The 26,750-nt window shown below is 33.8% G+C and overlaps 1 pseudogene; it reads left to right on the forward strand.

Annotated features, from left to right (window-relative positions):
• The first annotated feature begins 7,506 nt into the window (after positions 1-7,506).
• On the forward strand, positions 7,507-24,693 carry LOC120081121 (peroxidase 5 pseudogene; annotated as a pseudogene).
• Positions 24,694-26,750: the final 2,057 nt, after the last annotated feature.

Here is a 26,750-nt window from a genome sequence, read left to right on the forward strand (position 1 = left end):
GAATCCCCAAAGTGGTAGGTTTGAGTCGGCGATCTGGCCACTCGCACCCATACAAATCAAAGGACCGCCCTCATAGGTAGGACTTCACAACTCACTCAAGATTAAGGTCATGTTACCTATGGTCATCATAATGAAATGAAAGTCTCTATTATAAACGACATTATATAATGAGACTAAATATTTCATATTTCGTTCTTATACAAACTCCTTTGTATAGAGCATCCCTACTCGTATGTCTAATATACGAATGGTTAGGATCAGACCATTTGTAGCACTTTACAATACTTGTAACACCTATAAAGCGGGCCATACTCGGAGCGTCACCAGGATAAGGTTTCCCTCCTTTATCCATTTACTACAGACCATTTAGGTTATCACTTAAAGCACGATCCACTTGTATGTCTCCACATTTATGCTTAAGTTACAACAATAACCAGGGATCTTAGTTTATTGGTTTGTGGTTAATGCAACTAAAATATCTCATATTTCATAGACAGAAGTGAATAAAAAATCTTATATTATAAATCACAAAACTATTTGTTCATACAGATGTTTACAAACTACAGGACCCTACGAGATTTAGGACATCATCCCAAATATTTTCAACTTAGCCTTAAACTCTTTGAACTTTTCAAAGGCTTCAGACTTCTATTGCATTAAATAAGCATACCCATATCTAGAATAATCATCAGTAAAAGTGATGAAATATTCAAACCCTCCTCTTACTTTAACATTTATCAAACTACAGAGATCTAATTGTACAAGTTCTAATGGTTCTTTAGCCCTATGACATTTTTCATTAAAATATCTTTTAGTCATTTTTGCCTTCAAGGCATGATTCACACACTGGTAAAGAATTTTCTTTTAACTCGCTTAGAAGTTCATTCTTGACCAGTCTCTCAATCCTATTGAGATTGATGTGTCCTAACCTTAGGTGCCAAAGAAGGGAATTTTCTTTAGGAGAAATTTTAAGTCTTTTATTTTGCGTTATCACAGTTTTAAACATTTCAATGTTAAGGAGGGCTTTAGTTGCTAACGGTCTTAACACATACAAATTATCTTCAAGATTAGCACAACAAATTAATACTCCATTCTTGTAAATAAACACTTTATTCACTTGAAAGTTAAGAGAGTACTGTTATTCAAGAAGATATTTTAAAGAAATAGGTTCCTTTTCAAACCTGAAATCATATATACATTATCTAATAAAATATAGGATTTCTATAAACAAAGTCTGAGCCCTCCCACTGCTAGAGCTGAGAGACGTGCCAAATTCCAACACGCATCATCATCTCTCTAGTTTCTAGTTGCCGCTAGGAACTAATTCCCTAAAATGAAGAACAAAAACGGTGAGTGGGCCTTGAATCTATTTTTTGGCTGAATCATCATTCTCCACTAAACAAGTATCCAATACAAGTAAATAATATTTACCTTGCTTGGCCTTCTTCTTTTTTGGCAAGTATTTGAGACAATTCCTCTTCCAATGTCCCCTCGTGGTTACAATGGAAACAGATTCCCTTTGCAACCTTAGCCTACTTGCCATTCTAGGCAGTAGTGGTAGGTTAGCTTTCCCCTTTCCACCTTTCTTCTTCTTCTTTTACTTTTTGGTGCCAGAAGTAGAAGGTACAGACTTAGTTCTAGAGGACGTGTGGAACTTCTTTGAGGATGAGGCAACATTTGTCTGTCCCTTTTGTTTCTTGCTTTTCATCAAGGACTGAAAAGTCTGAAGCTCATTGGGCAAGGTGGTCAGGTTGTAGTCAATTTTGTTCATAATAGCATTGCTACAGAACTATAGGAAACTTTCAGGTAAAGATTTCAAAATGAAGCTAACCTGACTGGCTTCATCAATGACAAACTCATTCATCTTCGTCTCGTTGAAGTGGACCATCATGATGAAAATGTGTTCTCTAACAGATGCCCTCCTCTTGCATACAGATGTTAAAGATGTGTTTTAGAACGTCGTGCCTGAGTTGTGCGGACAATTCTCCGAACATACCCTGTAAGGACTCCATGATCTCACGGGGAGTGATCATGGACTCATGTTTCTTGGCCAACACTTCTGAAAGGCTTGCCAAGATATATGCTTGGGTCTTTTCGTTTGCCTGTGTCCATCGTTCATATGCCTCTCAAACATTTTGAGTAGGAATAAGAGGACGATCCTCTATAAGGATAAAACGGAGGTCATTGATGATTAATCATGTTGACTGTGTTTTTCCAGGTTGTATAGTTTTCGCCCATAAGTTTGTCGGCGACAAGCAAATTAAGTGTCGCGGAAGTTATAGTTAATAAATTGCTAAACCATACAAGTTATTTATATTAGTAATCTATGCATTAACCCTGAAAAACCAATTAAAGTTAGCAAAATAATCTAATGCACCCTAAGTGACATCTATTTTCCAATGATGTTTCAATGACTCAAGACAAAAGTCACCGTAGGGTGATCAAGTGCCCCTTCACTGAAATGAGACTACCTTAACCAATAGACAGAACAACTCATTGTTAATATAACTATCATTCACCATTGTTTGGTCTATAAATTTTTAAAATCGCTTAATAATTCTTATAAGTGTAATCGCTCATTTTAGATTCTAGAGTTCTGCCCCAATAAGCCAACAGTAGCGAAAAACTGATTGGGGCAAAAACTAAAGTAATCCTATCCATTTATGGAGTTTGAGGTAAAGAATAATGCAAATGTCATCCATAGGGGGACACAAGCAAAGATGCCTCGAGGTTGAGCATGAAACTTTACTACCAACTAATTTGAGAGACCGTGGGATTTGTTGATACATGTCTCGCTCCCACATACAATAAACACTCTCTCCATTCACCTGGTTATTGATCTATACTAACATCATCCGTAGGGGACACAAGCAAAGGTGTCTCGAGGCCGAGTATATATCTCACAATGTGAACTTTTAGGGAGAAATGTGAAAATATAAAATGAAGTATCATACACCCCATTTTCCTCCCATTGAGTGTTATACCTAGGGTTATTTAACTTAGGAAAATTCGGCTACTGATTTTTAACTAAGTTTAATTTGCCCAAAAAATAACACTTACGTTGGATGGTTAAACAACTTTGATTAATGTTTATTAAACACTTTAATAAACTTCAATAAAAAAGTAAAACTTACGTTGGAAGATCCTGAAATATGAGATTTGACACTGCGATCAAATCTTCTGGTTTTGAACAAAATGTTGATGAACCTTGTGTTTACAAGAAAATTGTTACCAAAATTGACGTTTTTCTAGTGTTGTATGTAGATGATATTCTACTCATTGGAAATTAAGTAGAATTTCTAGCTAACGTTAAGAGATGGCTGACTACGCAATTCCAAATAAAAGATTTGGTAGAAGCATGGTATGTTCTTGGGATCCAAATAGTTCGGAACCGCAAGAACAGAACTTTAGCATTATTCCAAGCATCTTATATAGACAAAATATTGTCTAGATATAAAATGTAAAATTCTAAGAAAGGAACGTTGCCTTTCAAACATGGAATCCATCTGTCTAAGGAACAAAGTCCTAAGATACCTCAAGATGTTGAGGTTATGATACGAATTCCATATGCATCAGCAGTAGAGAGTTTAATGTATGTCATGTCGAGTACTCGTCTTGACATATGCAATGCCGTTGGAATAGTCAGCAGGTTTCAGTCCAATCTTGGATATGATCATTGGACTGCCGTCAAGAACATTCTCAAGTATTTTCGGGGAACGAGAAATTACATGCTCATGTATGGTGCTAAGGATCTGATTCTTACTGGATACACTAATTCTGACTTCCAGACCGATATAGATTCAAGAAAATAAACTTCAGGGTCAATATTCACTTTGAATGGAAGAGTTTTAGTTTGGAGAAGTATCAAGCAAAGTTGTATTGCTAACTCCACAATGGAATTGTTGACTCCACAAAGTTGCTAAATTGTTTAATTAATTATATATTATTAACTTTATTAGAAAACTAAGTTATGAAACTAATTTTGCAGAATTAATAAAGTTTTTAGTTTTGAAAATCAAATTGAATTTAAAAATCATTTTGAAATTAGAAAAAAATGACAACTAAAATTGATTTTAGAAATCAATTTATAAAACACAAATTGTCAAAAATGGAAGATTGGAAAACTCCATTATCTTCCGACTTCAACCAAAGGAGCTCACACTAAACCCACTTGATTTTTGCTTCAATTCTCTAAGCATGAGTTGCACCTCATGTAGGCTTTTCCATTGCATGATAGTCCTGCAATAAATATTGAAGTGGAAATCGGGCATGCATCAATTGAATTTTTGCTGACAAATTTGAGTTGAAGAAGGTATTCTTCAAGTGGGTACAACAATGTGTTCTTCTCCAAATTTCCTTCATTCAAGCTTATTTCGAGTCCCACAACTCAATCTAAAGCTCCAAGAGAATAGTAGGGAAGATCTTGAGGTGGTTCACAACGATATTTGGAGAAGATTTTCAGCAGAATTGTGATTCAAAGTGTTTTTCAAAGGTATGTCATGAAACCCTCTTTGTATTTTATGAGCATGCTTAGATTCAAAGCCAAAATTAATGATTTAAAATGCTTAATGATCCGTTTTTCTTTTGCTGCATGTTTTCTAACTCTAACAAATTGGTATCATAGCATCATTTAAGCATTCAATTTGGTTTAATTTTGGCTTGGTGAGTGTTTTTTCATGAGATATATGAAAATGGTGAACTGATATAGATTTCTGAGTTTTGGCATTTAAATTCTCTTTGATTCCTTGGTCAAATTTGTAATTGACTCTTATTGATGAGCTTATTTATGTGCTCAAGAGTATATAATTTATTTGGAGTCATTAGAGTTGAAATTAAGATGTAATTGAAGAAAGAAGCGAAGAAGGTCGAGTTGCTGCAAATTCTAGTGGAGCTTCTATCCAGGGAGCGTTGCAACACTGCTCATGTTACTGCCCAAATGATGAGGAACACCCACAAGGTCACAACGCTTGGGTGAGAGCGTTGCAATGTTGCTTACCCCAACCCAGCATGCACGCTTCAACTCAAACTGACAGTCCAGTTGAACTAGTCCGGTCAGTTCGAGTCAAGAAGGTATGGTTTTACCTGATTCAGTTCGATTCAGCCACTTTTGAAGGTTTGGAGGTCCGGTTCGAGCTGTTCGAGTCCAGTATGGGGCAGTTCCAGCGGTCTATAAGCGTTTTAGAGCCTTTTCTTGTTGAATTTTGTAATAGTTAGGCTTTTGTTTGCTTGAAAATGCCAAAACTAAATTCATATGAGTATGTGTTTAATTATTTATACATGTGATATATGTTATAATTAAATAAATCTTGTATGTGCATACAGTATGCCATGTAGATTTAAAAACCCACCATAGGAAGTATATTACATACATTAAAAGTATGTTGTAAAATGTTATAATATATAATATGCATGTTTAGGGTTTCTTTTATTTAATATAAATGTTATATTAAATATTAAATGTCTTTGATGTATGTTGTGGATGTTAAGCATGTCTAAAATTTTGTAAGCTGTTATAAAATTGGGTTAGACATTTAAAATCCATAACAAAGAATAGTTGCATGCTCATATAGGTTAACCACTCATTTTAATAGTTAAAATAGGTCGTTAAACTTGTAAAACTCAGGTTACAAACTCAATCGGTATATAATACTGTTTAAGGCTGGGGGTATTTACGCTGACGATCTACAGAACACCTCCTACCTGAGGATTATGGCCAAAGTATTGAGCATTGTTAATCAGTTTTATGAGCAATACGTGAGCGATGTGGGATTTTAAAACTGGTTTATCACCTAGACATCGTAGGTTAAATCCAAATATAAACGTTATACATGAATAAAAACCTAGACTTAGGTTGTTTAATTAGCCAGAACAAACTTAAGAATGTATACCCTGTTTAATTGTTAGAACACTTCAGTGAGAGTTTAATAACATATATGATACGCTATTAGAACACTTCAGTGAAAATCAAATAACGTATATAATAGGTTACAACGCTTTAGTGGGAGATTAATTAACATATATGATCTGATTATTTCTAGCTCTCACGTCCCTAAGAGTTCACAATAGAAATTCATGTTCCACTTCGTGTCACCCTGGGAGTGAACTCAATTCGGAAAGTTTTTGCATGAATTAAGATTTTGGTGAATAGGGGAAGTTGTTCGCTTTAAAGTCAAATATGATGTTTCGATTTTAAAATTTTCACGTTCTGAAGATGTTCACACCAGAAGGTTCATGCGGCATTTCATGTCACCCTAGGAGTGACCTCTATTCGAAAAATGTTTGCGTGAATTGATCATGGTGAATGAGGGGATGTTGTTCAATGAAAAATCAAATATACGATATATTGATTTCAATTCTCAGTCCCTAGATAATTCCCACCGTGAAATCTGTGCAACATTTCGTGTCGATTATACCTCAACTACTCTATTCGAAAAGTCTTTGTCACGTGGTCAAGACCAAAGCGAATGGGAAAATAGTTCATAATAAGTGGGTGAAGGATATGTGTTAACATATCCTACGGTCTCTTCTGTTGGTTTGAACCATGAGATTCCTATGTTGTGCCTGCTTGTCATCTTTAAATCGGCCTCGCTAGTCATTTAATGACGACTCTCCCCTTGGAGGGTTTTAATATGGGATTCGAAACAACTCAAAATCTAGAAATAGATAGAATTTCTATCTTTAGGAGCATCGTTGGGATCAAACTTCTGAGGTCTGAAAATAGCGGGTTACACTTACAGAATTACTATGGAGTTAGTAATTTCTGACAAAAAACGTTAGCTAAATGACTATTGGAATATGAGTTATTCGTGAGATAGTATTTAGTAAAGAATGTCTTGTTGTAGTATTATTGCAAAAATAATCTTGGGTATATTATTACTTTGCTAAAACATGATTGAATTTATAAAATTTGTTTAAATTTTTCAGAATGACAAGTTCACTAATACAAATTTCGACATTTGATAAACTGATTGGGATAATTATGCAATTTAGAAATCAAACCTTAATACTATACTGGTGAATGACGATTTACGGTTCGTTTTAACAGAGGATTGTCCTCCCATTCCAAGCTCTAACGCAAATCGAACTATTTGGGATGCGTATGATTGATAGATTAGGGTGAATGATAAAGCCCATGCTTATATCCTCGCCAGTATATTTGATGTTTTGGCGAAGAAACATGAGGATATAGGTACTGCCAAAGACATTATGGAATCTTTACAAGGGATGTTCGGACAACTGTCCTTTTCCTTAAGACATGAAGCTATTTAGTTCGTTTACATTTGCCGCATGAAAAAGGGGGCCTCTATTCGTGAACATGTCTTAGACATGATGGTTCACTTCAATGTGGCAGAAGTAAATGGAGTTTTCATTGACGAAAGAAGTCAAGTTGGTTTTATTCTAGAATCTCTTCCAAAGAGTTTTCTGTTGTTCTGCACGCACGCACTTATGAATAAAATTGAATACAGCTTGACTACTCTTCTAAATGAGCTACAGGCGTTCCTGACAATGATGAGAGCTAAAGGTTCGAAACCGAAAGTACATGTTACTACCGTTGAGAAGAGAGGAACGTCCTCCAAAAAGCCTGATGTTGTTTCCGCTTCACAGAGTAAAAGTATTCCTGTTAAGAAGAGAAAAGGGAAAGGGAACAAGAAAACCGCTGGGAGAAAAGGCAAGGCTAACACTGCAAACAAAGGAAAGTGTTTCCACTGCAATGAGGAAGGGCATTGGAAGAGGAACTGCGCTCATACCTTGCCGAGAAAAGAGTAGAGAAAGAAAAACAGGCAAACTAGTTCCTGAAGATTGCTAGTTGTCCCAGACTGACCAGTGGGAGATGTTGTTGTTGGAAGATAATCTTATTAGCTTTTATTATTGTAATAAAAGTTAGTTTGTCTTGTATGCAAAAGAACAAATTGTATATATTTTTGTTGTAAATGAAATGTTCATTAGCGAAAATTATGTTTGTTCTATCACATATCAACTTTTATTAAGAATCAACCTAATTAAAAGTCATTTGCAAATATTCAGATATTTAAAACGGCTCGAAATCAATTAAGGTAAGTAGTTGTTTAACCTAAGTGATAAGTTTACAACACTTGAAATGTTCAAGAGTGTACGAAACTTGTTAGGTAAAATAAAACCAAAATGTTTTGATTAGATCAAAGTATAGAAAGTTTAAGATTTCTAGGTCTATTTGATAGAACATGAAATCCAATGAAAAATTTCTAATTGCCTTAATTGTTTTTCCTAACACCATTCCAAATATTGGAATATTGTTCAAGATCACCTTGTATTATTTGTTTGCATAAAAACTTGCATAATTCAATAAAAAGTTATTGAATTAACACTGTAAACAAAATTTATTTAAACAAGTCAGATGCATCTTACTCAAAGAGTTGAGAGTACCTCGATGTAGTGGGAGGAGTGTATGACTTCCTAGCCATTATTGAGAAACAAGTATTGTGAGAATAAGATGTATTCCCTATATAGTTTAATAAAAAATCTACTGTACATTAACATGTTTACAACGATTCTCTCGGCTAAAGTGTTTGAAAATCACCTAGTAAGACTAGGAACACCAGGTGAACAACCTAGGAGAAAAACTGGGTATGGGATACCGAATAGTAAACTATGGGTATGGAATGCCCTAGTTTATTGTATTTCTCTATAAAACAAAGAACTCAATATTATATATTTGGATATATAAGTTACCGCAGGAGTTTTAGTCCAAGTGGGAGTTTGTTGGGTTTTATGTCTTAAAACTCGTGGTTTGTAAACAATAAAATTTCTTTCTGAAAATTCAATAAGTTGGTATTGAAAATATGTATTACTTATTTCATTTTAGAATTAAATCCAATAAACTAAAAGTTCCATGACTATTACATGAGTACTTGAACTTTATGTGGAGACATAAAAGTGGATCAGGTTCAAGTAAATAGTCAAAATGATCTATAATATATGAATGAGGTTGGGTGCCTTATTCTGGAAACACTATTGGATGCAGCCCACTCTGTAGTTGTTACAAAGAGTTGTAAAGTGCTATAGACGATGTGATCCTAATTCGCACATGTTATGACATGAGGAGTGGGGGCGTCCTATGCAATGAGTTTGTACAAGATCAGACCACGAAATAGTTACTCTTACTTTATAACGTTGTTTACTGTTTAAGACTGACTATTTCAAAGTGATGACCTAGGTAACTTGACCTTAATCCTGACTAACTATGAACTCCTGTTTATTCGAGGTTATCCTTAGATTTGCATATGTGAGGGTTGGCTCAACAACGTCGGCTCAATAAACCTCCATTTCAGAGGTAAGACCGGGTAGATAGCTGGGGACATAGGGTGCAAGAAGGAATTCACTCCTACTTGTTTTCTGGGATAGTAGAGCAGTTGTTCCCTTAAGTACTAACTCCGGATCTTGAACAAGAGACCCTACCCTCTCATTGGCCTGAGAGGAACTTAAGGAACAAGAGGTAATCTCGGGGGTAAAACAGACATTTGACCCAACCATTATTACGAACAACCTATGAAGGGTTAACTTACTAATCATGGTTATATCGAGTGGACATAATATATCTACTGTGAGGGGAGTGCAACTATGCGTTTTATTAGAGTGACTCATTAGTTAACGAATAGAGATTAATTTGGTGTAAAGAGTTTAGCCAATTAATCTCGGATCGTTGGAGCCCATGATCTATAGGTCCAATAGGTCCCCCTACTAGCTTGTAAATGGATTAGCCTTAGAGTAGTGTGATAAGTTATAACGTTCAAATTAGAATTAAGAGAATTAGTAATTATATGAGATATAATTATGCGTTTAATTTTGAAATTAAACGGAGTTGGAGAATTTAATTAATATTTAAATAGATTTAAACATTAAATTGATGAAGGTGGAATTTGTGTAAAATTAATTTAATATTTGATACTAAATTAATTAAAATTAATTATATATTATTAATTCTATTAGAAAATTAATTTATGAAATTAATTTTGTAAAATTAATAAAGTTTTAGTTTTGAAAATCAAATTGATTTTAGAAATCATTTTGAAATTAGAAAAACTTGAAAGCTAAAATTGATTTTAGAAATCAATTTATAAAACACAAATTGACAAAAATGAAAGATTGTAAAACTCCATCATCTTCAACCAAAGGAGCTCACACTAAACCCACTTGATTTTTGCTTCAATTCTCTAAGCATGAGTTGCACCTCATGCAGGCTTCACCATTGCATGATAGTATTGCAATAAATAGAGAAGATTAAAGTGGAAATCGGGCATGCCTCAATTGAATTTTTGCTGAAAAATTTAAGTTGAAGAAGGTGTTCTTCAAGTGGGTGCAACAGTGTGTTCTTCTTCAAATTTCCTTCATTCAAACTTATTTTGAGTCCCATAACTCAATCTAAAGCTCCAAGAGGATAGTAGAGAAGATCTTGAGGTGGTTCACAACGAGATTTGGAGAAGATTTGTAGTTGAGAATCGTGATTCAAGGTATTTTTCAAAGGTATGTCATGAAACCCACCTTGTAATGGCCATGCTTAGATTCAAAGCCAAAATTAATGAATTAGAATATTTAATGATTCATTTTTCTTTCGTTGCATGTTTCCTAACTCTAACAGTATCCACCTTCCTAACATTATAATTAATTGATTCTTCATGAATCTAATTCACATGAATTTAATATTTGAATGAGATTATATACTAATCTTATTAATATACAATTCTCTCAATTGATTTGAACAATTCAAATTCTTCCTCATTACTATCCTTAGAGAGCTAACAAGGAGACCTGATGGACCTACAAATTGGAAGCTCTAATGATATGAGATTAATTAATGAAACTCTGTAATTAAATTAATCAATTTTATTAACTACCGGTCATTCCACTAAAGACTGATAGTTGCACTCTTTGCATTGTAGATATATTTTGTATCCACAAATAAAACCAATCAACAACGAGTCAACTCTTCACAAATCACTCATAACTACAGCTGGGTTAAATTATCGTTTTACCCCTGTAGTTACATCTAACTCCTTAAGTACCACTGATTCCTTTAATGAACAAACAACTTATAGTCCAACTATAAACTGACACCTCCTAGGCCAGTGATGAAGGAAATCAAACACGAGGATTTCCATGAGCAACGGAAAGATCATTCCAAATTACAATCATATATGAACTTTACAATTACAATCTCAAACAAAAACATATGGTTATGCATTAAATACAGAAATTATAGCATGTAATACATAAGATCAAGGACAAAAGCTACACACTTTTGTAGACTTCTCATAAACCTCCTTGATCATGAATGCTCGCCCACAGCTACACAGAAGCACACGAACACTCGCCCAACATGACCGTTTCACAGCACGAACTTCACACACTCAAACTCAGCGATCGCCTAGGTCACGAACACCCCGAACAACATGAACGACCTCCAAAGAACCTCGACAATGTCGAATTGAGTATGACACCACCAAGAAGGCTACCTTGGTATTCTCGGTGTGAGAATCCAGAGGGTGGACTCTATGTGGATTTGGTTTGAGGCAGAAAAAAGGAGGAAACACAATCGTATAAATGATTGACCAAGTGGGAGATGGTAGAACCTATTGTATAGGTCGATGCCCAATCGTTTAGGAAAAGCTAAGCAATCGTTTAGCAAAAGCTATGCGATCATTTAGCTCATCGTTTAGATAAGTGTTTGTCGCCTACAAACACTGCACGATTGTTTACCTTATTCAAGCTGTCGCTTAGTAAATCCTATTTACTTGACAACTTTCATGAGAATTTTTCCGAGAGACGAAATCTCAAATTCACAAAAACTCATGCTTTTTAATAAACTTACTAAAATTAGGAAAACATTTTTTCTTTTATCTCACGGTTACCATGAAACCACCAATAACCTCCCACTCAATTGGTTATTAGGTAAAAAGAGTTAATTATCCAATAATTAATATTATTATAAATATAAATGATAACTAACTTATCATACTATATATATAACCTATAGTTTTAATATTTCATCTCATGAAACATACAAACCATAGCTCTTTTTCTATTCCATGGTGCTTAATGTAAATCTCATTTACATTAATCCTCCACTAGATGTATCTCATACATCATATCGATCATATCATATATAATCGAATTTATCTTTTGTCAATTTGAACATTTCAAATCAACACCAAGAACTGATCCTCAACTAAATCCATTAAGCTACCAAGGGGACCTTATAAACCTGTAGCTCGAAGCTCCAACGGTACCTGAATAACTGACTAAACTCTTTAGTCATGGGATCCACCATTCGTTAATTGCCAGACACTCCACTAAAGACCGACAGCTGAACTCTCCTTACTACATATATATTATGTGTCTATCTTAACCAATCAACAGTGCGACAATCCTTTACAGATCGCTCGTAAGTACAACTCGACCAATAACCGTTATGCCCTTGTAGTTACATATAACTCCTTAAGTATCATTGATCCCTCTAATGAACAAGTCATGGTCCTATTATGACTGAATCTTTTCTTCCAAAGAGAAATTGTGGCCACTATGTTCAAGCCCCGGAATCAACCATTAAGGGAACAATCTCTTTACTTATCCCTACTTCGGGGAAGAAGTGAATTTCATCTTGTGTATTGAGTTCTCAATTCCCAAATCAGACAAGTCCCCAAAAAGGTAGGTAGGCATGTTGAGTTGGCAATCTGACCACTCTCACCCATACTAATCAAAGGACCGCCTTCAAAGGCAGAAGTTCCCAAAACACTCAGGATTGAAGATGTGTCACCTACGGTCGTTTAGGTGAGATGTAAAGCTCCAGAATCAACGGCGTTATATACAGAGTTTAGTCATCTTGTGGTCTGGTCTTATATAAACTCTTTGTATAGGATACCCCCGCTCGCACGTCTCCACATGAATGGCCAGGATCTACTATATGTAGTAGTTTACAACACTTGCGAATCTCTACAACGCGGGCCATATCCGTAGTGTCACCAGGATCAGGTATCCCAACTTAATCCTTATACTACAGAACTATTTAGGTTATCACTTGAGTCATGATCCACTTGTATATCATATATACATGCTTAAGTTTACATAAGATAACCATGAAGCATTTTTTATGGGATATGAGTAAATACCAGAATGAAATAATAATTATTTTATTCATAAAAAAATGTGTATCATTACAAACAACAAGACTTCGGGAGAATTAGGACACCAATCCCAACATGTGAAAGGTCGAAGCCTCATTGTTCAAGACCCGGAATCAGTTATTAAGGGAGAAATTTATCTACTTTCCCTAAGGTCGGGAATGAGTGAATTTCGTCTTGTGTAGTTGTGTTTCCAGCTCCTTACTTGGACAAATCCCCATAATGGTAGGCTTGTTAAGTCGGCTAACATAGCCACTCTCACCCATACAGACCAAATGGTTGCCCTCATAAATAGAAGTTCACAACTCACTCAGGATTAAGGTCAAGTCACTTATAGTCATCCTAATGAAATGTAAGTCTCTTCTAGTAATGGTGTTATATAGAGAGACTATTCATTTCATGGCCCAGTCTTATAGAAACTCTTTGTATAGAATACTATCACTCACATGTCTCCACATGAATGATTGAGATCAGATCACTTATAGCACTTTACAACAATTGTAACAACTACAAAGCAGGTCATATTCATAGTGTCACAAGGATAAGATACCTAGTCTTATCCATCTACTACAGACCATTTAGGTTATTAGTTAAACATGATCCATCGGTATGTCAACCACGTACATGTTTTAAGTTATATAAAATAACCTTGGATCTTAGTTTATTGGATTGAATTAATGTAGTTTAAATGTTAATAAAATACCTCTTATTTTATTAAATATATGATTTTTATTTACAAACTATAAGATACATGAGATTTAGGACACCAAATCTAACAGAGTACCCATCGACTCTTGGTGGACAAGTTCAAAACTATAGAGCCCACAACTTCTGCAACCACACTGGAGTCCTCCATGGACGACTCTTAGTATACAACTGCACACGACAGGACTGGAAGCTTGGACATGAAGTCCCTCCCCCCCTCCATCTATCATTCACTTTGTCTCCAAAAGACAAGAAGGTGCATTCACAGCAAAGTATGAACAAGTCTTCTCCCCGAGAGGCATCCCTTAGCTCTATCAATGGCTCTCCACTAGTAGGCAAGGTTGAGGAGAACAAAGAGAAGAAAACAGGAATAGAGATAGAGGAAACTGAAGGAACTCGTTTTATAGAGATCCTTGAGCGGAAGTAGATCATCCAAATTCCATTTTGACTGAAAAACTAGATTTACAGTAAACGTACAAGATATGCATTCATAAAGAAATTTAACATGCTTTTTACAAAGAAAAATTGTTCAAGAGATATCACCTTTGAAGAACATCTCTTCTTGTAATTCCCTCGAACAGTCACGAACTCAAACACATCAACCCTTGAAGACTTTCTTCAAGAACTTCTTGAACCAAAAGGAGACACTACCACAGTGAGCCTTTGGTATTCTCAGGGTGAGAACTAGGGAGTAGTGAGCTCTGACTATTTTGGTTTGGAGGATTTGTTTGAGTTTGGAGGAAGAAAAAAATTGAAGAAGACAGAATGTTTCTGTGATGTTCAATTGTCTAGCAAATCTCTCAATCGTATAGGTATTGCCGTGTAGTATTGAAAGAAGAAGAAAACTTATTGTCTTTTATTCTTTTTTGCCATAAAACTAATTAACCACCCACTAAGGTAGTTGGAGAGAAAATAGAAATTTATTATTCAAAATAATAAAATCATATAAATAAATAAGATAACTAACTTATCATATCTTATTTATATTAAACTATATACTATATCAAATATAACAAATAACCTATAGTTTAAATATTGTATCATATACAATATAAACTATAGTTCATTTTCTTTATTTTATGGTATTTAATATAAATCACATTTATATTAAATTTAACAACTATGAATCACATTCATAAAAATTATATTTGAATCTCATTCAAATATTTATTTCCTCCAATTAAACTATAATGTATAAAATATATTATAATAATTATATCATATATAATTGAATCATATATAATTAAATTCCCTCTTATTAATTTGAACAATTCAAATTAACCCAAAAACTGATTCTCAACTAAATTCTTTTGAGCTACCAAGGAGACCTTATGGACCTGTAGCTTGAAGCTTCAACGGTATATGAATAATTAATTAAACTCTTTAATTACATTATCCACCATTCGTTAACTGTCGGGCACTCCATTAAAGACCGACAACTGCACTCTTCACACTACAGATATATTTTTGTGTCTATTGAATATAACCAATCAACAGTACGATGACCCTTCACAAATTGCTCGTAAGTACAGTTGGGCCAAATTAACGTTTTCCCCCTATAGTTACACCTAACTTCTAAAGTACCACTGATCCCTCTAATCAACAATAAATCATAGTCCTACTATGACAAACCCCTCTTGGGCCAGGAGAGGGTGTGGCGCCACATTATTCAAGACCCAGAATTAGCCCTTAAGGAAGTAATTTATCTACTTACCCCTACTTCGGGAAAATAGTGAATTCCATCTTGTGTAGTTGTGTTCCTAGCTCCCCAATCATACGAATCCCCAAAATGGTAGGCTTGTTGAGTCGACGATCTGGCGACTCTCACCCATATAAATCAAAGGACCGCCCTCATAGGCAAGAGTTCACAACTCACTCAGGATTCAAGTCATGTTACCTATGGTCATCCTAGTGAAATGAAAGTCTCTATTATGAACGGTGTTATATAATGAGACTAAACATTTCATGATCTGGTCTTATACAAACTCTTTTGTATAGAATATATCCGCTCGCATGTCTAATACATGAAGGATCAGGATCAGATCATTTGTAGCACTTTACAACAATTGTAACACCTACAAAGCAGGCCATACTTATAGTGTCAGCAGGATAAGGTACTCAGTCTTATCCATGAAAGAACTCTTATTCAAGAGAACTAATGAGCAGAAGCAAGATCTTTCTAAGTTCATTGTGAAAGAATAAAGACATTCACAAACATACAGAACAGTTATGCATCTTATACAAAATTACAACATGCTAAAGTAATCAAATACAAAAGGAATGAGAGATATGTCTTTGAAGAACTCTTCTTCTGTAAATCTCTCGCTCTCATGAACAACTAGGCAACAATCTCTCGTTGTCGTCCCAATCGTCTAGCAATCTCCCGCTGTTGTTCAGATCACGAACAGTCTACTCCTTAAACAAGAACCCTTTGACACTACTACTAGGAAACCTTGGTATTCTCGAAGTGAGAATCCAGAAGGTGTGGGCTCTGTGTGAATTTGGTAGAGGGAATGAGGAAGAAATGATCGAACTACACAATCAAATAAGTGGGAGAATGGTTCTGTCTATGGCATAGACTGAGAATACTTTATCGTTTATTAAATCTCGCTCTCGTGAGAATCACCTAACCGATCGTTTAATCTCTCGCTCAATCATTTACACGATCGTTTAGTAAATCTCGCTAGATCGTTTACATGATCGTTTAATAAATCGCTTTATACGATCGTTTAGTCTCTCGTTAGAAGGCTATCGTGTAATCTCTCGTGAGCAAAACGATTAGTAATTTACTAAATGAAACGATCTCTTGAAAATGAAAACTTTTTTCATTTTATCCTTCATTTATTCAAAACTCAAAATAACCTCCCACTTGCACAGTTAAAGGATAAATTAAATAACTAACTAAAAAATTATCTCATAATTGTATTTAATTATAAATAAATATAATAACTAACTTATTATATTATATTTATAACCTATTATTTTAATATACATCATATGTAATATTTAAACCATAATTCTTTTTTTCTTTATTTAATATAAATCATATTTATATCAAATCCTCCAATTAATATATCTTATACATCAAATCAATTATATAACATGTAATTGAACGAATTTAATTATATTCCCTCTTGTTAATTTAAACACTTCAAACTAACCTAAAAGCTAATTCTCAACTTGAATCTATTGAGCTACCAAGGGTACCTTATGGACCTGTAGCTTAAAACTCCAAGAATAACTGACTAAACTCTTTAATCATGAAATCCACCATCCGTTAATTGCCGAACACTCCACAAAAGACCGACAACTGCACTCTTCTCACTACAAATATATTTCTGTGTTAATTAGATACAACCAATCAGTGGTACGATAACCCTTCACAGATCGCTCGTAAGTACAACTGGGCCAATTTACTGTTTTTTCCTGTAGTTACATCTAACTCCTTAAGTACCACTGATTCCTCTAATGAACAATACGTCATAGTTCTACTATGAGTGAACACCTTTCGAGCCATGAGAAAGTGTGTGGCATCACATCGTTCAAGTCCTAGAATCAGCAGTTAGTGGAGCAATCTATATACTTACCCTTGTTTCGAGGAATGAGTGAATTTCATCTTGTGTAGCTGAGTTCCCAGCTCCCCAATCAGATGAAACCCCAAATTGGTAGGTTTGATTCGGCAATCTGGCCACCTGCACCCATGCAAATCAAAGGACCACCCTTATAGGTAAGAGTTCCCAACTCACTCAGGATTAAGGTCATGTTACATATGGTCATCCTAGTGAAATAAGAGTCTCTGTCATGAACGGTGTTATATAACGAGACTAAATATTTCGTGGTTCGGTCTTATACAAACTCTTTTGTATAGGACACCCCCGCTTGCATGTCTCCACATGAATGATCAAGATCAGACCATCTGTAGCACTTTACAACACTTGTAACATCTACAAAGTGAGTTGTATTCATAGTGTCACAAGGATAAAGTTTCCCTCCTTTATCCATATACTACAGACCATTTAGGTTATCACTTAAGGCATGATCCACTTGTATGTCTCCACATATATGCTTAAGTTACAACAATAACCTGGGATCTCAGCTTTGTGGTTAATGCAAATAAAATATCTCATATTTCATAGACAACAATGAAGAAAATGTCTCATATTATTACATCACAAGCATTTGTTCATATAGGTGTTTACAAACTACAGGAACCTAGGAGATTTAGGGCATCAACCCCAACAATCCATATACTACAGACCATTTAGATTATCACTTAAACATGATCTACCTGTTTATCTCTACATACATGTTTAAGTTACAACGATAAACTTCGATGTTAGTTTATTGGCTTGTGGTTAATGCAACTAAAATATCACATATTTTATAGACAAAGTGAATAAAAATATCATATATTATTAATCCATAAAAGTTTTTTCATATAAAGTTTACAAATTATAGGACCCTACGAGATTTAGGGCATCAACCACAAAAAAAACGTCGTCGTACTGATGAAAGACCTGCTGGCCGAGAGACAAATGCCAGGATTAAGAAGACCAATAAGGCCCGAACTGCACTGGTGATCCTTTCTAGTGATTCGGAGTAAGGTGTGATTTTCTTCTTCTTTTTGTTTTGTTTTGGAGAATCACACCCCCGATAGGAAAAAAAACTTTCTAAAAAAATAACACAAGAGATTGGTAACCTTATCCAGTGCAATATCACCTACATCTAGGGGGCAGTATACCTAGAAAATATAACTCCATTAATATAAATGATAAGCGATTACAACATAGTATTTATCTATAACTACAGTTTGATTACAGTGACCATCGTGGAGCTTAATCACTCAACCTTTCACCTAGGCTTCCCTAGATGTAAGACTCCCTCTCTCAGTGACTTAGGCTCCCCCTAAGTATTGATATCATTAAAGAATTCCTTAGGTTCCCCATAAGGTTGAGACTCCCTCTCAATAAGACTTAAGCTTTCCTTAAGCCGTGAGACTTCCTTTCACTTGATCTTTATCTTTCCCTCTCAAGTGAAGACCACCCCACTCGTTTAGCTTAGGCTCCTCTTAAGCTTGAGAATCCCTTCTCAAGATGTCAATCAATTAAGCATACAAAAAGTTTGGAGTATGTCTCCAACCTTACAACAACATAGTCTTTGTTCTCTTCAAAGATGGACATAATACTCTTGACAAAAATACTTCTCACAACAATGACACTCGATATTCCTCGTGAAAATGGCCAACCCAAAACCACATATCAAAAGTCTTTAAATATGCATAGCAGACACGTAGAAGGTCAACCACTAGATTTCAAAATAGTCGCAGATAAAGAATGCAAGAGATCCACAAAAATATTGCAGACAAAATTTTTCACATAAGGAAAATATTTTGCAGAATCAGCATTTCCAGAAAACAACTCTTAGATAGATAAGCTGAATATAGAAACAACCTGATATGTATCTGCTAGACTTAAACAAATATTACCAACACATAAAATCGAACTTATTGATTTTTAATTATTAAAAATGTGAAAATTTGTTCTAAACTTGACTCCCATTCGAAAAAAGAAAAACATTTTCCTTATATATGATCGTTTACGACTGTGGTGGAGAATAAATTCTCATCTACATTTTGAGCTCTCTTATCTTTGTCTCTTTAAATTCTTTTCCATAAAATACGATTTATAGCATTATCTCATCTCAAATATAGTCTCTTATTTTTTTTTTCAAGAAAACAAATCCAGTCCGATTAATTTAATAATTTCTTAAAATTTAAATATTATTGTTGTGGGTAAAATATATGGCTACATACTTAGCTACAATGGGATGCCCAATAGATCATTTGAAGAGAAAATTTTTATTTAGCTAAGTATGGTTATCGACTCATAGGCTCAACCACACAAGAGCTAAAGAGATCAATTGAACCCATCATAAAATCAACAAGGACCATGAAAATCAACTCTACTAGAGTTCGACCATGGAAGTGAAGAAAGCCATAGAGGTTGGCCGTGCCGACTTCATATGAAGACCAACTCATAAGGATGGTCATAAGAGAAAAATAATATCTAAGTATGGAGATGAACCGTGAAGGCAAAATAATGCCTAAGTAGTTAACTTTTACATGTGTTTAGGTCCACCAGTGAAATAAATCTTATGAATTATGCCAAATCAAGCACAACTCAATTGGCATACGAGTGTACTATAAACTACAAGGCATGTAGTTCGAATCCCCTATCCTCAATTGTACTAAACAAAAATTCATTATTCATAATGGCTAATAACAATTTAATTAATGACTTGAGAAATTAATTTGCAAATGATTATTATGAAACTTATCTCTATATAATCGAGAGGACTCGTGACATTTAAGGAAGGCTGAAAAGCATTCTTAATTCTCTATTATATAGCTCTATCTAAATGATTACTAACTTAATCATTAGACTGTTGGTGGTCAAACACCACACCAGTGCAAGGTTTTCGATTATGCAGGGTAATCATTGGATTCCTCCCATATATTATAAGTTCACAATAGTTACCAAAATTCAGTATCAACAACTATGAATCTTAGAATGTTCATGTTGATAAATAAATAATGAATTATATAGGTTAAAATATAATTTTTGTCTACATATACTTTGAGTTTTATTTCATTTTAGTAATACAATCTTTATTGACTTATTATTAACTTTTTAAATATATATATAAATACTAACCTCTATTAACCTTTTTCTTTGAAATTTTTAAAATATATTGGATTGTATTTTCTCATGCATGAAATTTATTATGATTAGTCTGAATGATCATATAATTGAAAATTTAATATAATATATATATATATATATATATATATGAATGATACCTTAAATTTTCTGAAAATAAAAATAAATTTGATCACCTTTTTTTTTAGTACATATTGGTTTTTTTAAAACAAAGCTTTCAAACATTTTGTTGATGTCATCAAACAATTTTTCAAATTAGTTTTTTTAATATTTATTTTTTATTCTGGTTCTAGTTTTGGCTTACTTTCTTACTCTTGTCTAATTGTAGTTTACTTTCTCGCCCTTACGCTTCTAGTTCTTGCCCTCTACACTTAATTTCTGTAAAGTTTGCAAATACTTCGTATGTTGCTGTCAATCGTCAAATATTGTATGTCGATACCATCATCGAAAACAGAATACATAGAAAAAAGCATTATCTATGTTGAAGATGAAATATAGAAAAGGGATTTAGAGAGAGAAGACAAAAAGAATAAGTGAGAAAGGGAGATTAAAGGGAGGAAACGAAAATAAAATATTAAAAAATATTTTAAGTGTTATAATTATAAAACCTTATTTCTAAGAACCATTTTGTTTTTTATTTTTTATTTTTAAAAATTAAATCTATAAATACTATTTCCACATCCAATTTTTTTCCTTTGTTATCTAGTATGGTTTAAAAAATCAAGCAAAATTTTGAAAACTAAAAAAAGTAGTTTTGAAAAACTTGTTTTTGTTTTTTGAAATTTAGCTAAGAATTCAATTATTGTAATAAAAAATATGCAAATCATGGTAAGAAAAGTAAGATGGTTTAATTTTTTAAAAAAACAAAAGTATTACTAAAGGGGTAGCCTAAATAAGTCGATTTATCAAATAGTGGACAAAATTCGGGCCATGATTGTTTGTTCTTCTATTCACATTCAGCCCACGTGATGACCCGCAAAGAAACGAAGAGCAAAACTAAAAGAAGAAACCGATCATGGCACGATCGAAAGATATCATCGGTGACATTATAACGAATTTATCCTTTAATTACCAAACTCCAAACGATCAAGGTTCTGATAAAAGCTTGAATATAGGAGAGAATTTGCCCAAATTTTTTCAATATTTCTGAATGGCCGAGATGGCCTTTTATAAAGGAGCCACAAAAGGAATAAAAATATACAATTAAATTTGTCTTTACCCACTAATAAAAGGTTTTGAGTCAATTGATGATTTAAGATGGTATCAAAACAGGTGATCTTGAGAAGTAGTATGTTCAAGCCCCTGCATTATTATTTGGGGCAATTGTAATTTTAATAAAAAAAAAAAAATTAAAACTTGGACATGTGTCCTTAGGTTTTGCTTTTTTGCAAACATGTCAAAAAGCTTCCGCCTGAAAATTTGATTGCTATCAAATTTCTATGTGATTGCTATATGATTGTCACACCTGCAATTACAAAAAAATTGAAGTCATGCTTTAGTTTCTTAAAATGTATTTGTCATACAATGCAATTTTCCTAATTATTTCCTCCTCAATTAATATTCATTTCTCCTAATTGGATATGTTAGTGATATATAATTAATTTTGCCTTCATTCACTAGGTTAAGCTTAAGATTTTGATCAATCGATAATTTAATATGGTATCAGAGCATATGGTCCAGGGAGGTCCTGTGTTCAAGCTCGTGCATTGTTATTTCCTCTCCAATTAATGTTGATTTTTACTTCTTGGGTCAAGCCTACAAGTGAAGGGAAGTGTTAGTGATATATAATTAAATTTGCCTAAATTACTAGCTTAAACTTTTGAGCTTTTTGGTTCATTAGTAATTTAAAATGATATCAGAACAATTGGTTCAAGAAATTCTGAACGTGTGTTTTTACCCATATAACTTACTTTGTCCAAATGAGTCATTCTCCCTAACACAAACAATAAACCATGAATATTATTAGACAAAATATAACTCAAAACTTTCCATTGTTTGGGAAGGAAAAAAAAACAAAAAACAAATAACAAAAAACAATAACAATAACAGCAAAATCTACGTTTTCTTATAAATTATAAGGACATGTTCCGGCCATCGGAGCAATCACCAAGCGTTGCAAAGGCAGTGAACCTTGCTGGAAAACCATCAAAATTGCGACCAAAATGGAGGCTGACCAAGTAACGACATTCGCCGCCTTCTTCATCGCTTGTTCTTTAATCTTCTCAACTTGTTCCTCGGCGGATGAGAACAAGGGTCGCCACTTGCACGCCAGATTCTATCGGTATAGTTGCCCTCAGGCTGAGAAACTCGCCAATGATGTTTCTAGAGCTGCCTTTGATCAAGATCCAACTCTTGCTGCTGCCCTCATTCGCCTTTTTTTCCATGATTGCTTTGTCAATGTAAGTCCCTTTTTAAATTATCAAATTGAATAGATATAAGATTGAATTTTGTTAATAGGTCTCCGATGCATATTAGCCACAAAATTAAAATTTTAAAGACGTTAGAATTTTCGTAAAATATATTTTTGTTAGTTGATATTTAAACTTTCTTTTACAGAACTAACACTAATAGATTAATAGTATGTGATCATTTAGATTTTATTTAGTTGTTGAGAACTAACACTTATGATCATTGATGTATTAATTTAAATTTATTAATTATTGAAATTCTGAATATGACATGTTGCTGTTTTACTTTAATGAGTTTGAAATTAGTTTATAAATGCTCACTAAATAAAGTAATTCTATAAAGAATAAAAAAAAAAATAATATGACGTGTTTAACCTTGTCAATATCTATTTTTAATTCATCAGTTGTATTTTTTTAAAAAACTTTTTATACTTAAAAGAAGAGAAAACTTATTTTAAATGATAAAATTTCTAAAAATATTTATAAATAATAACAAAATATCATATTCTAGTGTCTATCATGACACAGATAGGCACTTATAGCAATATATCGCAATTTATATAGATGATGATATTTTGCTACTATTTGTAAATATTTTTGTACATTTTTTTATATTTAAAAATAATTTTAAAAAAGATGAATTAATAATTGTTTGTATACAACCTAATATCTAGTGAGCAACTAAACATATTCTCGATCACATTTAAAAATTTACTTAAATTATAATTTTCTGAATCAGTTACCAAACTCATATATGAAAACGTTAAATAAAATTTTCATTAAATCCCTTATTTTTAAATTTATGCTCGTTAACTCCTTTTAAAAAGTATATATAAAAAAAATAAACCCCATTTTACATGAGAAAATTGCTAGAGATTGACGTTCAAAATGTTTAAAACCAAACAGGGTTGCGACGCTTCAATTCTACTGGATTCAACAATTTCAGGGGAGCCAGTAGAAAAAATATCACCAGCAAACGGCAAAACTCTGAGAGGTATGAAACTAATCGACGAAATCAAGGCCAGAATCGAAAGCGAATGCCCCAGAATTGTTTCTTGCGCAGATATATTAGCCTTCGCAACTAGAGACGCTACCGTCTTCTCCGGTATACCGTACTACATAATCCCCGGCGGCCGTCGCGACGGTCTCTCATCCCGTGCCGCCGACGTATTCGGTAACCTCCCGATTCCAAGTATGCCCGTCGATGAGATGGTCGAAATATTCACAAAAAAAGGCATGACGGCGGACGAAATGGTGGTTTTAATCGGAGCGCATTCGATCGGAAGAGCACAATGCAGTTTCTTCGAAGACAGAATTTACAATTACAGCGGAACCGAGTCTCCAGATCCTACCATGGATGAGGCCTACGGTTATTACTTGTCGGTGATGTGTCCGCCGCCGAATTCCGATACGGCGGAGTTAGCGGAAGATCAGGGAAGAAGAGAAAGACTAGTGAATTTCGATCCGTCGTCGCCTTTCAAGCTGGATAATGCGTTCTATTTGAGGCTGTTGGAAGGAAGAACGTTGCTCCGATCGGACCAAGATATGGCGGAGGATCCGATGACGGCGGAGGTTGTTAGAAGAATGGCGTATGAACCAAGAACATGGAAGAAGAGTTTTGTGAGGGCTATGGTTCGGCTTAGTAGAGTGGATGTGATCACGGGAAATGCAGGGGAAATTAGGAACAACTGTCGGGTTGTTAATTAAAAATATGGTTTTTTTATTTTTAAATTTTGTTTGTTTTTTGGAAAATCATACAAAAATACTCCTCAAAGTTAACATTTCATTCCATTACTTCTTATATTTTGAAAATTATTTTATTAATAAATACTAAGACTAAACGACATAAAGTGAATATTTAATAAAAAATTGAGGTTAAAAGTTTGAAATGTTAAAGTTAAATTTTAGTCTCTAAACTTTCATAGAAGAAACAATTTAATTATTGAACTTTGATTTGTAACTATTTAATTTTTAAACATTTTCTTATATTTTAAAATTTGTAATAATTTAGTCTCTAATGTTGAAATTAGTGTAAGATTTAATGGGTTTTCTTCAATAAATAAATGGATAAACTAATTAGAAACTCAATATTTTTATAAAATACAAAGTCTATATTATACAGGATTAAAATTGATATCTAATTTTGATGAAGTTTTCTTTAATGTTGGAACTAAATTGTTACAAATTTGAAAGTAAAATGACTAAATTGTTACACATCAAAGTTTATGGATTAAATTGTTACATAATTAAAAGTATAAGGATTAAATCGTTACAAACCAAATTTCAAGAACTAAAGTGTTACTTTCATAAAAGGTTAGGGACTAAAAAAGTTCTTCAAACCAATATTAAATCTTAAAATCTAGAGATCAAATTGAAACAAAACTCAAACTTAAATGGCTGTAACATTTTGAAATCTAAAATACTAAACTGAAATCAAGTTCATAATTTAAAGACGAAATGGGTAACCCTTTGAAATAATTGGACTAAAGCCATGTTTACCAATTCGTAATAAAAATTGGTGTAATCGTAATGGAACTCCATTAATTAAGAAAATTTACTGTTACTGTTATGGTTACATTTACATCTGAGAACCAAACCGTAACAATAGCAATAACAGTAATAGTAAATATATCAAAATTCGTAGCTTTTTCTCTGAAAGAGGATCAATAATAGTAACTATAACTATATTCATAATGGTAACAATAATGATGTGACATGATTTTCGAATGTAATTCAATTGATCACTTCACGCTTGTTCATATTATATTACTTGATTATGAATTTTCAACTGGGATCCACCTGTCATTACAAATGCAGAACATTGATAACCACTAACAAACCTTTTAAAAAAAAAGGTTTCACTTTCTAAATTACCTTTCATTTATTGTGATACACCTTCCTTAAAGGTAGCCTAAATGAAAACTAAATCCAAAATTTAGAGACAAAAATGTAATTTTCTCTTATTATTATTATATTACACATTTGCACCTTTTGTTTTCTTTACTTTTCACATGATTCGCCTCTCATTTTTTCCCCTTTTGAAAATCCACGATTTCTATTTTTTCCGAATTTTTTTTTAAAATAATGACAAAAATAGGGTTGGGGGAAAGTATTCCCAAAGATAGGTGTTTAAATCGTGTACCGGGTACACGATTACACCTTAATCGTATACCGAGTACAGATAAGCCCTAAATCGTGTATCGGGTACACAAGTACCTGGCCACCTGGCACGCCCAGTTTGGCGTGGCAGTCATGCAGGTTTGACTGAGGAAATCGTGTACCGGGTACACGATTACCCTAAGCATGTACCGGGTACATGACTTCCCCGCATTAAAAACTCCACCCGCCCCTTCTTCTTCCTCACCGAAACGACCTTTTCTTCTTCCTCACCGAGACCGCCACTTCTTCTTCCTCACCGAGACCAACAATTTCTTCCTCTCATCGATTTTTGCTTTCGATTTCTTCTTCTATTTTGCTTTTTACTTTCCAAAATCTCGTTGATTTTCCTCACCGAGGCCTCCATTTCACCGAAATCTTCCAAAATTTTGATTTTGCTCGATTTTCAGTCCTCCATTTGATCCTCATCTAATCCTCCATTGTAGCGGTCGTGTTGCTCGATTTTCATACATTTTTGGCTGCCGATTTTTGCTCGTTTCTGCGGTGTATTTCTTTATCTAGTTGGGTTGATCTGTATTTATATGTATGTTTTTGCATGTTTTTGGGTTGAGTTTATTTTAAACTTAGTTTATGTATAGTTTATGTGT

The sequence above is a fragment of the Benincasa hispida genome, chromosome 7 (assembly GCF_027475165.1).
Source record: "Benincasa hispida cultivar pf3 chromosome 7, pf3_genome.v1.1, whole genome shotgun sequence".
Lineage (NCBI taxonomy): Eukaryota > Viridiplantae > Streptophyta > Magnoliopsida > Cucurbitales > Cucurbitaceae > Benincasa > Benincasa hispida.